Here is a 13719-nt window from a genome sequence, read left to right on the forward strand (position 1 = left end):
CCGAAGGACATCTGGAGGCTTTCTGTAATCGGTATATCTTCAGAGTGTTCACGAAACACAGAAATTGCATCGGGATTGAATACAACAGGCACCATGCAGTTTTTCCTAAATGGGAGTAATGTCTCAAACTGTCTACACTTTGACCGATTCCTGGGAGACCTGTAGAAGTAATAGAAGCTCATCTGGAGGCATTCTGTAATCTGTGGACCTTCAGAATGTTAAAGAAACACAGAAATTGCATCGGGAAGAATACAACAGGCCCCATGCAGACTTTCTCCATGGGAGTAATGTCTCAAACTGTCTACATTTTGATCGTTCCCTGGAAGACAAGTAGTAGATTAAGAAGCACATCTGGAGGCATTCCGTAATCCATGGAGTTTCAGAGTGTTGAAGAAACACAGAAATTGCATCGGGATTGAATACAACAGGCACCATGAGGACTTTTCACAATGGGAGTAATGTCTCATACTGTGTACGCTTTAATCGGTTCCAGGAAGGCCAGGAGTAGTTTCCGACGCCTATCTGGAGGCATTCTGTAATCGGTGGACCTTCAGAGTCTTGATGACACACAGAAATTGCATCGGGGTTAAATACAACAGGCACGATGCTTAATTTTCTCCATGTGACAAATGTCTCTAACTGCCTACGAATTTTGATAGATTCCTCGAAGACCAGTAGTAGTTTCCAAGCACATCTGAAGGCACTCTGTAATCTGTGGGCCTCCAGAGTGTTGATGAAACACAGAAATTGCATTTTGATAGAATACAATAGGCACCATGCGGAGTTTTCTCCATATGAGTAATGTCTCAAACTGTCTACGCTTCAATCGTTCAGTGGAAGTCCAGTAAGAGTTTCCGAAGCACGTCTGGAGGCATTCCGTAATCTCTGGACCTTCAGAATGTTGAAGAAACACAGAAATTGCATCGGGATTGAATACAACAGGCACCGTGCGGACTTTCTCCATGGGAGTAATGTCTCAAACTTTCTACATTTTCATCGTTCCCTGGAAGACAAGTAGTTGATTAAGAGCACCTCTGGAGGCATTCGGTAATCTGTGGAGCTTCAGAGTGTTGATGGAACACAAAAATTGAATCGTAATTGCATACAACAGGCACCATGAGGACTTTTCTCCATGGGAGTTATGTCTGAAACTGTCTACGCTTTAATCATTCCCTGGAAGACCTGTAGTAGTTTCCGAAGCACATCTGGAGACATTCTGTAATTTGTGGACCTTCAGAGTGTTTATGAAACACAGGAACTGCATGGGGATTGAATACAACAGGCACCATGCAGTTTTTTCTCAATGGGAGTAATGTCTCAAACTGTCTACACTTTGACCGCTTCCTGGGAGACCTGTAGAAGTAACCGAAGCTCATCTGGAGGCATTCTGTAATCTGTGGGCCTTCAGAGTGTTGATGTAACACAGAAATTGCATCGGGATTGAATACAACAGGCACCATGCAGTTTTTTCTCAATGGGAGTAATGTCTCAAACTGTCTACACTTTGACCGATTCCTGGGAGACCTGTAGAAGGAACCGAAGCTCATCTGGAGATATTCTTTAATGTGTGGGCCTTCAGAGTGTTGATGAAACACAGAAATTGCATCGGGCTTGAATACATCAGGCACCATGCAGTTTTTTCTCCATGGGAGTGATGTCTCAAACTGTCTACACTTTGACCGACTCCTGGGAGACCTGTAGAAGTAACCGAACCTCATCTGGAGGAATTCTGTAATCTGTGGGCCTTCAGAGTGTTGATGTAACACAGAAATAGCATCGGGATTGAATATAACAGGCACCATGCAGTTTTCTCTCAATGGGAGTAATGTCTCAAACTGTCTACACTTTGACCGATTCCTGGGAGACCTGTAGAAGTAACCGAAGCTCATCTGGAGAAATTCTTTAATCTGTGGACCTTCAGAATGTTGAAGAAACACAGAAATTGCATCGGGAAGAATCCAACAGGTACCATGTGTACATTCTCCATGGGAGTAATGTCTCAAACTGTCTACATTTTGATCGTTCCCTGGAAGACAAGTAGTAGATTAAGAAGCACATCTGGAGGCATTCCGTAATCCATGGAGCTTCAGAGTGTTGATGAAACACAGAAATTGCATCGGGATTGAATACAACAGGCACCATGAGGCCTTTTCACCATGGGAGTAATGTCTCATACTGTGTACGCTTTAATCGGTTCCAGGAAGACCAGGAGTAGTTTCCGACGCCTATCTGGAGGCATTCTGTAATCGGTGGACCTTCAGAGTCTTGATGAAACACAGAAATTGCATCGGGATTAAATACAACAGTCACGATGCTTACTTTTCTCCATGTGAGAAATGTCTCTAAATGCCTACGAATATTGATCGATTCCTCGAAGACCAGTAGTAGTTTCCATGCACATCTGGAGAAATTCTTTAATCTGTGGACCTTCAGAGTGTTGATGAAACACAGAAATTGCATCGGGCTTGAATACATCAGGCACCATGCAGTTTTTTCTCAATGGGAGTAATGTCTCAAACTGTCTACACTTTGACCGATTCCTGGGAGACCTGTAGAAGTAACCGAAGCTCATCTGGAGAAATTCCTAATCTGTGTAAATTCAGAGTGTTGATGAAACAGAGAAATTGCATCGGGATTGAATACAACAGGCACCGTGCGGACTTTTCTCCATGGGGGTAATTCACAATCTGTAAACGCTTTGATCGTTCCATGGATGACCAGTAGTAGTTGTCGAATCACATCTGGAGGCATACTGTAATCTGTGGACCTTCAGAGCGTTGATGAAACACAGAAATTGCATCGGGATTGAATAGAACTGTCACCATGCGGACTTTTCTCCATAGGAGCAATGTCTCAAACTGTCTAATAATTTTTATCGATTCCTCGAAGACCATTAGTAGTTTCCATGAATATCTGGTGGCATTCTGTAATTATTGGACCTTCAGAGTGTTGATAAAACACAGAAATTACATCGGGACTGAATATAACAGGCACCATGCGGACTTTTCTCCATGGGAGAAATGTCTCAAACTATCGACGCTTCAATCATTCCCTGGAAGGCCAGTAGTAGTTTTCGAAGCACATCTGGAGGCGTTCCGTAATCTGTGGAGCTTCAGAGTGTTGATGAAACACAGAAATTGCATCGGGATTGAATAGAACAGGCAGAATGCGACTTTTCTCCATGGGAGAAATGTCACAAACTGTCTACGCTTTGATCCTTCCCTGGAAGACAAGTAGTAGTTTTCGACGAACATCTGGAGGCATTTTTTAATCTGTTGAGTTTCAGAGTGTTGACGAAACACAGAAAATGCATCGGGATTGAATACAAAAGGCACAATGCGGACTTTTCTCGATGTGAGTAATGTCTTAAACTGTCTACGATTTGATCGTTCCCTGGAAGACAAGTAGTACTTTCCGAAGCACATCCGGAGGCATTCTATAATCTGTGGAAATTGAGATTGGCGATTAAACACAGAAAATGCATCGGGATTGAATACAACAGGCACCATGCGGACTTTTCTCCATAGGAGTAATGTCTCAAACTGTAAACGCTTTGATGGTTCCCTGGAAGACCAGTAGCAGTTTCCGAAGCACATCTGGAGGCGGTCCGTAGTCTGTGGAGCTTCAGAGTGTTGATGAAACACAGAAATTGCATCGGGATTGAATAGAACAGGCGGAATGCGGACTTTTCTCCATGGGAGAAATGTCTCTAAGTGTCTAATAATTTTGATCGATTCCTCGAAGGCCATTAGTAGTCTCCATGAACATCTGGAGGCATTCTGTAATCATTGGAGCTTCAGAGCGTTGATAAAACACAGAAATTGCACCGGTACTGAATACAACAGGCACCATGCGGACTTTTCTCCAAGGGAGTAATCTCTCAAACTGTCTACGCTTTGATCGTTCTCTAAAAGACCTGTAGTAGTTTGAGAAGCACTTGTGGAGGCATTCTGAAATAGGTTGACCTTCAGAGTGTTGATGAAACACAGAAATTGCATCGGGATTGAATACAACAGGCACCTTGCGGACTTTTCTCCGTCTGAGTGATGTCTCAAATTGTCTACGCTTTTATCGTTCCCTGAAAGACAGTTAGTAGTTTCCGAAACTAATCAGTATTCATTCTCTAATCTGTGTAAATTCATAGTGTTGATGAAACACAGATATTGCATCGGGGTGGAATACAACAGGCACCATGCGGTCTTTTCTACATTTGAGTAAGGTCTCAAACTGTCTACGATTTGATCGTTCGCTTTAAGACCAGTAGCAGTTTTTGAAGTACATCTGGAGGCATTCTGTAATCTCTGGTCTTTCAGAGTGTTGATGAAACACAGAAATTGCATCGAGATTGAATACAGCAGACACCATGCGGACTTTTCTTCATGAGAGTAATGTCTCAAATGGTCTACGCTTTAATCTTTCCCTGGAAGACCAGTAGTAGTTTCCGAGGAACATATGGAGGAATTTTTTAATCTGTGGAGCTTCAGAGTGTTGACGAAACACAGAATATGCATCGGGATTGAATACAAAAGGCACAAGGCGGACTTTTCTCGATGTGAGTATTCTCTTAAACAGTCTACACTTTGATCGTTCCCTGGAAGACAAGTAGTACTTTCCGAAGCACATCTGGAGGCATTTTATGATATGTGGCAATTCAGAGTGTCGATGAAACACAGAAATTGCATCGGGATTGAATACAACAGGCACCATGCGGACTTTTCTCCATGGGAGTAATGTCTCAAACTGTCTACGCTTTGATCGTTCTCTGAAAGACCTGTAGTAGTTTCCGAAGCACATCTTGAATCATTCTGTAATCTGTTGACCTTCAGAGTGTTGATGAAACACAGAAATCGCATCGTGATTGAATACAACAGGCACCATGCGGACTTTTCTCCATGGGAGTAATGTCTCAAACTTCCCACGCTTTGATCCTTCCCTGGAAGACAAGTAGTAGTTTCCGAGGAATATCTGGAGGCATTTTTTAATCTGTGGAGCTTCAGAGTGTTGACGAAACACAGAAAATGCATCGGGATTGAATACAAAGTCACAATGCGGGCTTTTCTCGATGTGAGTAATGTCTCAAACTGTCTACGCTTTGATCATTTCCTGGAAGACAAGTAGTACTTTCCGAAGCAAATCTGGAGGCATTCTATAATCTATGGAAATTCAGAGTGTCGGTGAAACACATAAATTGCATCGGGATTGAATACAACAGGCACCATGCGGACTTTTCTCCATAGGAGTAAAGTCTCAAACTGTAAACGCTTTGATGGTTCCCTGGAAGACCAGTAGCAGTTTCCGAAGCACATTTGGAGGCGTTCCGTAATCTGTGGAGCTTCAGAGTGTTGATGAAACAAAGAAATTGCATCGGGATTGAATAGAACAGGCGGAATGCGGACTTTTCTCCATGGGAGAAATGTCTCAAAGTGTCTAATAATTTTGATCGATTCCTCGAAGACCATTAGTAGTTTCCATGAATATCTGGAGGCATTCTGTAATCATTGGACCTTCAGAGTGTTGATAAAACACAGAAATGTCATCGGGACTGTATACAACAGGCACCATGCTGACTTTTCTCCAGGGGAGTAAAGTCTCAAACTGTCTACGCTTTGATCGTTCCCTGGAAGACAAGTAGTACTTTCCGAAGCACATCTGGAGGCATTCTATAATCTGTGGAAATTCAGAGTGTCGATGAAACACAGAAATTGCATCGGGATTGAATACAACAGGCACCATGCGGACTTTTCTCCATAGGAGTAAAGTCTCAAACTGTAAACGCTTTGATGGTTCCCTGGAAGACCAGTAGCAGTTTCCGAAGCACATTTCGAGGCGTTCCGTAATCTGTGGAGCTTCAGAGTGTTGATGAAACAAAGAAATTGCATCGGGATTGAATAGAACAGGTAGAATGCGGAATTTTCTCCATGGGAGAAATGTCTCAAAGTGTCTAATAATTTTGATCGATTCCTCGAAGACCATTAGTAGTTTCCATGAATATCTGGAGGCATTCTGTAATCATTGGACCTTCAGAGTGTTGATAAAACACAGAAATGTCATCGGGACTGAATACAACAGGCACCATGCGGACTTTTCTCCAGGGGAGTAATGTCTCAAACTGTCTACGCTTTGATCGTTCCCTGGAAGACAAGTAGTACTTTCCGAAGCACATCTGGAGGCATTCTATAATCTGTGGAAATTCAGAGTGTCGATGAAACACAGAAATTGCATCAGGATTGAATAAAACAGGCACCATGCGGACTTTTCTCCATAGGAGTAAAGTCTCAAACTGTAAACGCTTTGATGGTTCCCTGGAAGGCCAGTAGTAGTTTCCGAAGCACAGCTGGAGGCATTCCGTAATCTGTGGAGTTTCAGAGTGTTGATGAAACACAGAAATTGCATCGGGATTGAATACAACAGGCACCATGCGGACTTTTCTCCATGGGAGTAATGTCTCAAATAGTCTACGCTTTTATCGTTCCCTGAAAGACAAGTAGCAGTTTCCGAAACTAATCAGGATTCATTCTCCAATCTGTGTAAATTCAGAGTGTTGATGAAACACAGAAATTGCACCGGGATTAAATACAACAGGCACCATGCGGACTTTCTCCATGGGAGTAAAGTCACAAACTGTCTACGATTTGATCGTTCGCTTTAAGACCAGTAGTAGTTTTTGAAGTACATCTGGAATCATTATGTAATCTGTGGACTTTCAGAGTGTTGATGAAACACAGAAATTGCATCGGGATTGAATACAACAGACACCAGGAGGACTTTTCTCCATGAGAGTAATGTCTCAAATTGTCTACGCTTTAATCTTTCCCTGGAAGACCAGTAGTAGTTTCCGAAGTACATCTGGAGGCATTCTATAATCTGTGGACCTTCACAGTGTTGATGAAACACAGAAATCGCTTCGTGATTGAATACAACAGGCACCATGCGCACTTTTCTCCATGGGAGTAATGTCTCAAACTGTCTACGCTTTGATCCATCCCTGGAAGACAAGTAGTAGATTCCGAAGAACATCTGGAGGCATTTTTTAATCTGTGGAGCTTCAGAGTATTGACGAAACACAGAAAGTGCATCGGGATTGAATACAAAGGCACAATGCAGACTTTTCTCGATGTGAGTAATGTCTTAAACTGTCTAAGCTTTGATCGTTCCCTGGAAGACAAGTAGTATTTTCCGAAGCACATCTGGAGGCATTCTATAATCTGTGGAAATTCGGAGTGTCGATGAAACACGGAAATTGCATCGGGATTGAATACAACAGGCACCATGCGCACTTTTCTCCATGAGAGTAATGTCTCAAACTGTCTACGCTTTAATCGATTCCAGGAATACCAGTAGTAGTTTCCGACGCACATCTGGAGGCATTCTGTAATCGGTGGACCTTTAGAGTCTTGGTGAAACACAGAAATTGCATCGGGATGGAATACAACAGGCACCATGCGGGCGTTTCTCCATGGGTGAAATGTCTCAAGCTGTCTACGCTTCGAACGTTCAGTGGATGTCCAGTAAGAGTTTCCGAAGCACATCTGGAGGCATTCTGTAATCTGTAGTCCTTCAGAATGATGAAGAAACACAGAAATTGCATCGGGATTGAATACAACAGGCACCATGGGGACTTTCTCCATGGGAGTAATGTCTCAAACTGTCTAAATTTTGATCGTTACCTGGAAGACAAGTAGTCGATTAAGAAGCACATCTGGATTCCTTCCGTAATCTGTGGAGCTTCAGAGTGTTGATGTAACACAAAAATTGCACCGGGATTGAATACAGCAGGCACCAGATGGACTATTCTCCGTGGGAGTAATGTCTCAAACTGTCTACGCTTTAATCATTCCCTGGAAGACCAGTAGTAGTTTCCGAAGCACATCTGGAGGCATTACGTAATCTGTGGACCTTCCGAGTGTTGATGAAAGACAGAAATTGCAACGGGATTGAATACAACAGACACCATGCGGACTTTTCTCCATGAGAGTAATGTCTCAAATTGTCTACGCTTTAATCTTTCCCTGGAAGACAAGTAGTAGTTTCCGAGGAACATCTGGAGGCATTTTTTAATCTGTGGAGCTTCAGGGTGTTGACGAAACACAGAAAATGCATCGGGATTGAATACAAAGGCACAATGCGGACTTTTCTCGACGTGAGTAATGTCTTAAACTGTCTACGCTTTGATCGTTCCCTGGAAGACAAGTAGTACTTTCCGAAGCACATCTGGAGGCATCGTATAATCTGTGGAAATTCAGAGTGTCGATGAAACACAGAAATTGCATCGGGATTGAGTACAACAGGCACCATGCGGACTTTTCTCCATAGGAGTAAAGTCTCAAACTGTAAACGCTTTGATGGTTCCCTGGAAGACCAGTAGCAGTTTCCGAAGCACATTTGGAGGCGTTCCGTAATCTGTGGAGCTTCAGAGTGTTGATAAAACAAAGAAATTGCATCGGGATTGAATAGAACAGGCAGAATGCGGACTTTTCTCCATGGGAGAAATGTCTCAAAGTGTCTAATAATTTTGATCGATTCCTCGAAGACCATTAGTAGTTTCCATGAACATCTGGAGGCATTCTGTAGTCATTGGACCTTCAGAGTGTTGATAAAACACAGAAATTGCATCGGGACTGAATACAACAGGCACCGTGGGGACTTTTCTCCAAGGAAGTAATGTCTCAAACTGTCTACGCTTTAATCGTTCCCTGGAAGGCCAGTAGTAGTTTCCGAAGCACAGCTGGAGGCATTCCGTAATCTGTGGAGCTTCAGAGTGTTGATGAAACACAGAAAGTGCATCGGGATTGAATACAACAGACACCATGCGGACTTTTCTCCATGGGACTAATGTCTCAAACTGTGTACGCTTTAATCGATTCCAGGAATACCAGAAGTAGTTTCCGACGCACATCTGGAGGCATTCAGTAATCGGTGGACCTTTAGAGTCTTGATGAAACACAGAAATTGCATCGGGATAGAATACAACAGCCACCATGCGGATTTTTCTCCATGGTAGTAATGTCTCAAACTGTCTACGCTTCGATCGTTCAGTGGAAGTCCAGTAAGAGTTTCCGAAGCACATCTGGAGGCTTTCTGTAATCTGTGGTCCTTCAGAGTGTTGATGAAACACAGAAATTGCCTCGGGATTGTATACAACAGACACCATGCGGACTTTTCTCCATGAGAGTAATGTCTCAAATTGTCTAGGCTTTAATCTTTCCCTGGAAGACCAGTGGTAGTTTCCGAAGTACATCTGGAGGCATTCGGTAATCTGTAGACCTTCCGAGTGTTGATGAAACACAGACATTCCATCGTGATTGAATACAACAGTCACCATTATGTTTTTTCTCCATGGGAGTAATATCTCAAACTATCTCCGATTTAATCGTTCCCTGGAAGACCAGTAGTAGTTTCCGAAGCACATCTGGAGAAATTCTGTAATCTGTGGACCTTCAGAGTGTTGATAAAATACAGAAATTGTATCGGGATTGAATTCAACAGGCACCATGTGGACTTTTCTCCATGGGAGTAATGTCTCAAACTGAGTACGCGTTGATCGATTCCTGGAAGACCAGTAGTAGTTTCCGAAGCACATCTGGAGGCATTCTGTAATCTGTGGACCTTCAGAGTGTTGATGAAACACAGAAAATTCATTTCGATTGAATACAACAGGCACCATGAGGGCTTTTCTCAATGGGCTTAATGTCTCAAACTGTCTACGCTTTGGTCGTTCCCTGGAAGACCAGTAGCAGTTTCCGAAGCACATCTAGAGGCATTCTGTAATCTGTGGACCTTCAGATTCTTGATGAAACACAGAAATTGCATCGTGAAGGAATACCAAAGCACCATGCGGACTTTACTCCATGGGAGTAATATCTCAAACTGTCTACGCTTTGATGGTTACCTGCTGACCAGTAATAGTTTCGGAAGCACATCTCGAGGCATTGCCTAATCTGTGGACTTTCAGAGTGTTGATAAAGCACAGAAATTGCACAAGGATTGAATACAACAGGCACCATGCGGACATTTCTCCATGCGAGTAATGTCTCAAACTGTGTACGTTTTGATCGATTCCTCGAAGACCAGTAGTAGCTTCCGAAGCACATCAGGAGGCATTCTGTAATCTGTGGACCTTCAGAATTCTGATGAAACACAGAAATTGCATCGGGAACGAAGACAACAGCCACCATGCGGACTTTTCTCCAGGGGAGTAATGTCTGAAACTGTCTACGCTTTTGATCGATTCCTGGAAGGCCAGTGGTAGTTTCCGAAGCACATCTGGAGGCAATCTGTAATCTGTGGACCTTCAGAGTGTTGATGAAACACTGAATTAGCAGCGAGATTGAATACACACAGGAACCATGCGGACTTTACTCCATGGGAGTAATGTCTCAATCTGTCTACAATTTGATCGTTCCCTGGAAGACCGGTAGTAATTTCCGAAGCACATCTGGAGGCATTCTATAATCTGTGGAAATTCGGAGTGTCGATGAAACACGGAAATTGCATCGGGATTGAATACAACAGGCACCATGCGCACTTTTCTCCATGAGAGTAATGTCTCAAACTGTCTACGCTTTGATCCATCCCTGGAAGACAAGTAGTAGATTCCGAAGAACATCTGGAGGCATTTTTTAATCTGTGGAGCTTCAGAGTATTGACGAAACACAGAAAGTGCATCGGGATTGAATACAAAGGCACAATGCAGACTTTTCTCGATGTGAGTAATGTCTTAAACTGTCTAAGCTTTGATCGTTCCCTGGAAGACAAGTAGTATTTTCCGAAGCACATCTGGAGGCATTCTATAATCTGTGGAAATTCGGAGTGTCGATGAAACACGGAAATTGCATCGGGATTGAATACAACAGGCACCATGCGCACTTTTCTCCATGAGAGTAATGTCTCAAACTGTCTACGCTTTAATCGATTCCAGGAATACCAGTAGTAGTTTCCGACGCACATCTGGAGGCATTCTGTAATCGGTGGACCTTTAGAGTCTTGGTGAAACACAGAAATTGCATCGGGATGGAATACAACAGGCACCATGCGGGCGTTTCTCCATGGGTGAAATGTCTCAAGCTGTCTACGCTTCGAACGTTCAGTGGATGTCCAGTAAGAGTTTCCGAAGCACATCTGGAGGCATTCTGTAATCTGTAGTCCTTCAGAATGATGAAGAAACACAGAAATTGCATCGGGATTGAATACAACAGGCACCATGGGGACTTTCTCCATGGGAGTAATGTCTCAAACTGTCTAAATTTTGATCGTTACCTGGAAGACAAGTAGTCGATTAAGAAGCACATCTGGATTCCTTCCGTAATCTGTGGAGCTTCAGAGTGTTGATGTAACACAAAAATTGCACCGGGATTGAATACAGCAGGCACCAGATGGACTATTCTCCGTGGGAGTAATGTCTCAAACTGTCTACGCTTTAATCATTCCCTGGAAGACCAGTAGTAGTTTCCGAAGCACATCTGGAGGCATTACGTAATCTGTGGACCTTCCGAGTGTTGATGAAAGACAGAAATTGCAACGGGATTGAATACAACAGACACCATGCGGACTTTTCTCCATGAGAGTAATGTCTCAAATTGTCTACGCTTTAATCTTTCCCTGGAAGACAAGTAGTAGTTTCCGAGGAACATCTGGAGGCATTTTTTAATCTGTGGAGCTTCAGGGTGTTGACGAAACACAGAAAATGCATCGGGATTGAATACAAAGGCACAATGCGGACTTTTCTCGACGTGAGTAATGTCTTAAACTGTCTACGCTTTGATCGTTCCCTGGAAGACAAGTAGTACTTTCCGAAGCACATCTGGAGGCATCGTATAATCTGTGGAAATTCAGAGTGTCGATGAAACACAGAAATTGCATCGGGATTGAGTACAACAGGCACCATGCGGACTTTTCTCCATAGGAGTAAAGTCTCAAACTGTAAACGCTTTGATGGTTCCCTGGAAGACCAGTAGCAGTTTCCGAAGCACATTTGGAGGCGTTCCGTAATCTGTGGAGCTTCAGAGTGTTGATAAAACAAAGAAATTGCATCGGGATTGAATAGAACAGGCAGAATGCGGACTTTTCTCCATGGGAGAAATGTCTCAAAGTGTCTAATAATTTTGATCGATTCCTCGAAGACCATTAGTAGTTTCCATGAACATCTGGAGGCATTCTGTAGTCATTGGACCTTCAGAGTGTTGATAAAACACAGAAATTGCATCGGGACTGAATACAACAGGCACCGTGGGGACTTTTCTCCAAGGAAGTAATGTCTCAAACTGTCTACGCTTTAATCGTTCCCTGGAAGGCCAGTAGTAGTTTCCGAAGCACAGCTGGAGGCATTCCGTAATCTGTGGAGCTTCAGAGTGTTGATGAAACACAGAAAGTGCATCGGGATTGAATACAACAGACACCATGCGGACTTTTCTCCATGGGACTAATGTCTCAAACTGTGTACGCTTTAATCGATTCCAGGAATACCAGAAGTAGTTTCCGACGCACATCTGGAGGCATTCAGTAATCGGTGGACCTTTAGAGTCTTGATGAAACACAGAAATTGCATCGGGATAGAATACAACAGCCACCATGCGGATTTTTCTCCATGGTAGTAATGTCTCAAACTGTCTACGCTTCGATCGTTCAGTGGAAGTCCAGTAAGAGTTTCCGAAGCACATCTGGAGGCTTTCTGTAATCTGTGGTCCTTCAGAGTGTTGATGAAACACAGAAATTGCCTCGGGATTGTATACAACAGACACCATGCGGACTTTTCTCCATGAGAGTAATGTCTCAAATTGTCTAGGCTTTAATCTTTCCCTGGAAGACCAGTGGTAGTTTCCGAAGTACATCTGGAGGCATTCGGTAATCTGTAGACCTTCCGAGTGTTGATGAAACACAGACATTCCATCGTGATTGAATACAACAGTCACCATTATGTTTTTTCTCCATGGGAGTAATATCTCAAACTATCTCCGATTTAATCGTTCCCTGGAAGACCAGTAGTAGTTTCCGAAGCACATCTGGAGAAATTCTGTAATCTGTGGACCTTCAGAGTGTTGATAAAATACAGAAATTGTATCGGGATTGAATTCAACAGGCACCATGTGGACTTTTCTCCATGGGAGTAATGTCTCAAACTGAGTACGCGTTGATCGATTCCTGGAAGACCAGTAGTAGTTTCCGAAGCACATCTGGAGGCATTCTGTAATCTGTGGACCTTCAGAGTGTTGATGAAACACAGAAAATTCATTTCGATTGAATACAACAGGCACCATGAGGGCTTTTCTCAATGGGCTTAATGTCTCAAACTGTCTACGCTTTGGTCGTTCCCTGGAAGACCAGTAGCAGTTTCCGAAGCACATCTAGAGGCATTCTGTAATCTGTGGACCTTCAGATTCTTGATGAAACACAGAAATTGCATCGTGAAGGAATACCAAAGCACCATGCGGACTTTACTCCATGGGAGTAATATCTCAAACTGTCTACGCTTTGATGGTTACCTGCTGACCAGTAATAGTTTCGGAAGCACATCTCGAGGCATTGCCTAATCTGTGGACTTTCAGAGTGTTGATAAAGCACAGAAATTGCACAAGGATTGAATACAACAGGCACCATGCGGACATTTCTCCATGCGAGTAATGTCTCAAACTGTGTACGTTTTGATCGATTCCTCGAAGACCAGTAGTAGCTTCCGAAGCACATCAGGAGGCATTCTGTAATCTGTGGACCTTCAGAATTCTG

This window comes from Schistocerca gregaria, chromosome 6 (genome assembly GCF_023897955.1).
Source record: "Schistocerca gregaria isolate iqSchGreg1 chromosome 6, iqSchGreg1.2, whole genome shotgun sequence".
NCBI lineage: Eukaryota > Metazoa > Arthropoda > Insecta > Orthoptera > Acrididae > Schistocerca > Schistocerca gregaria.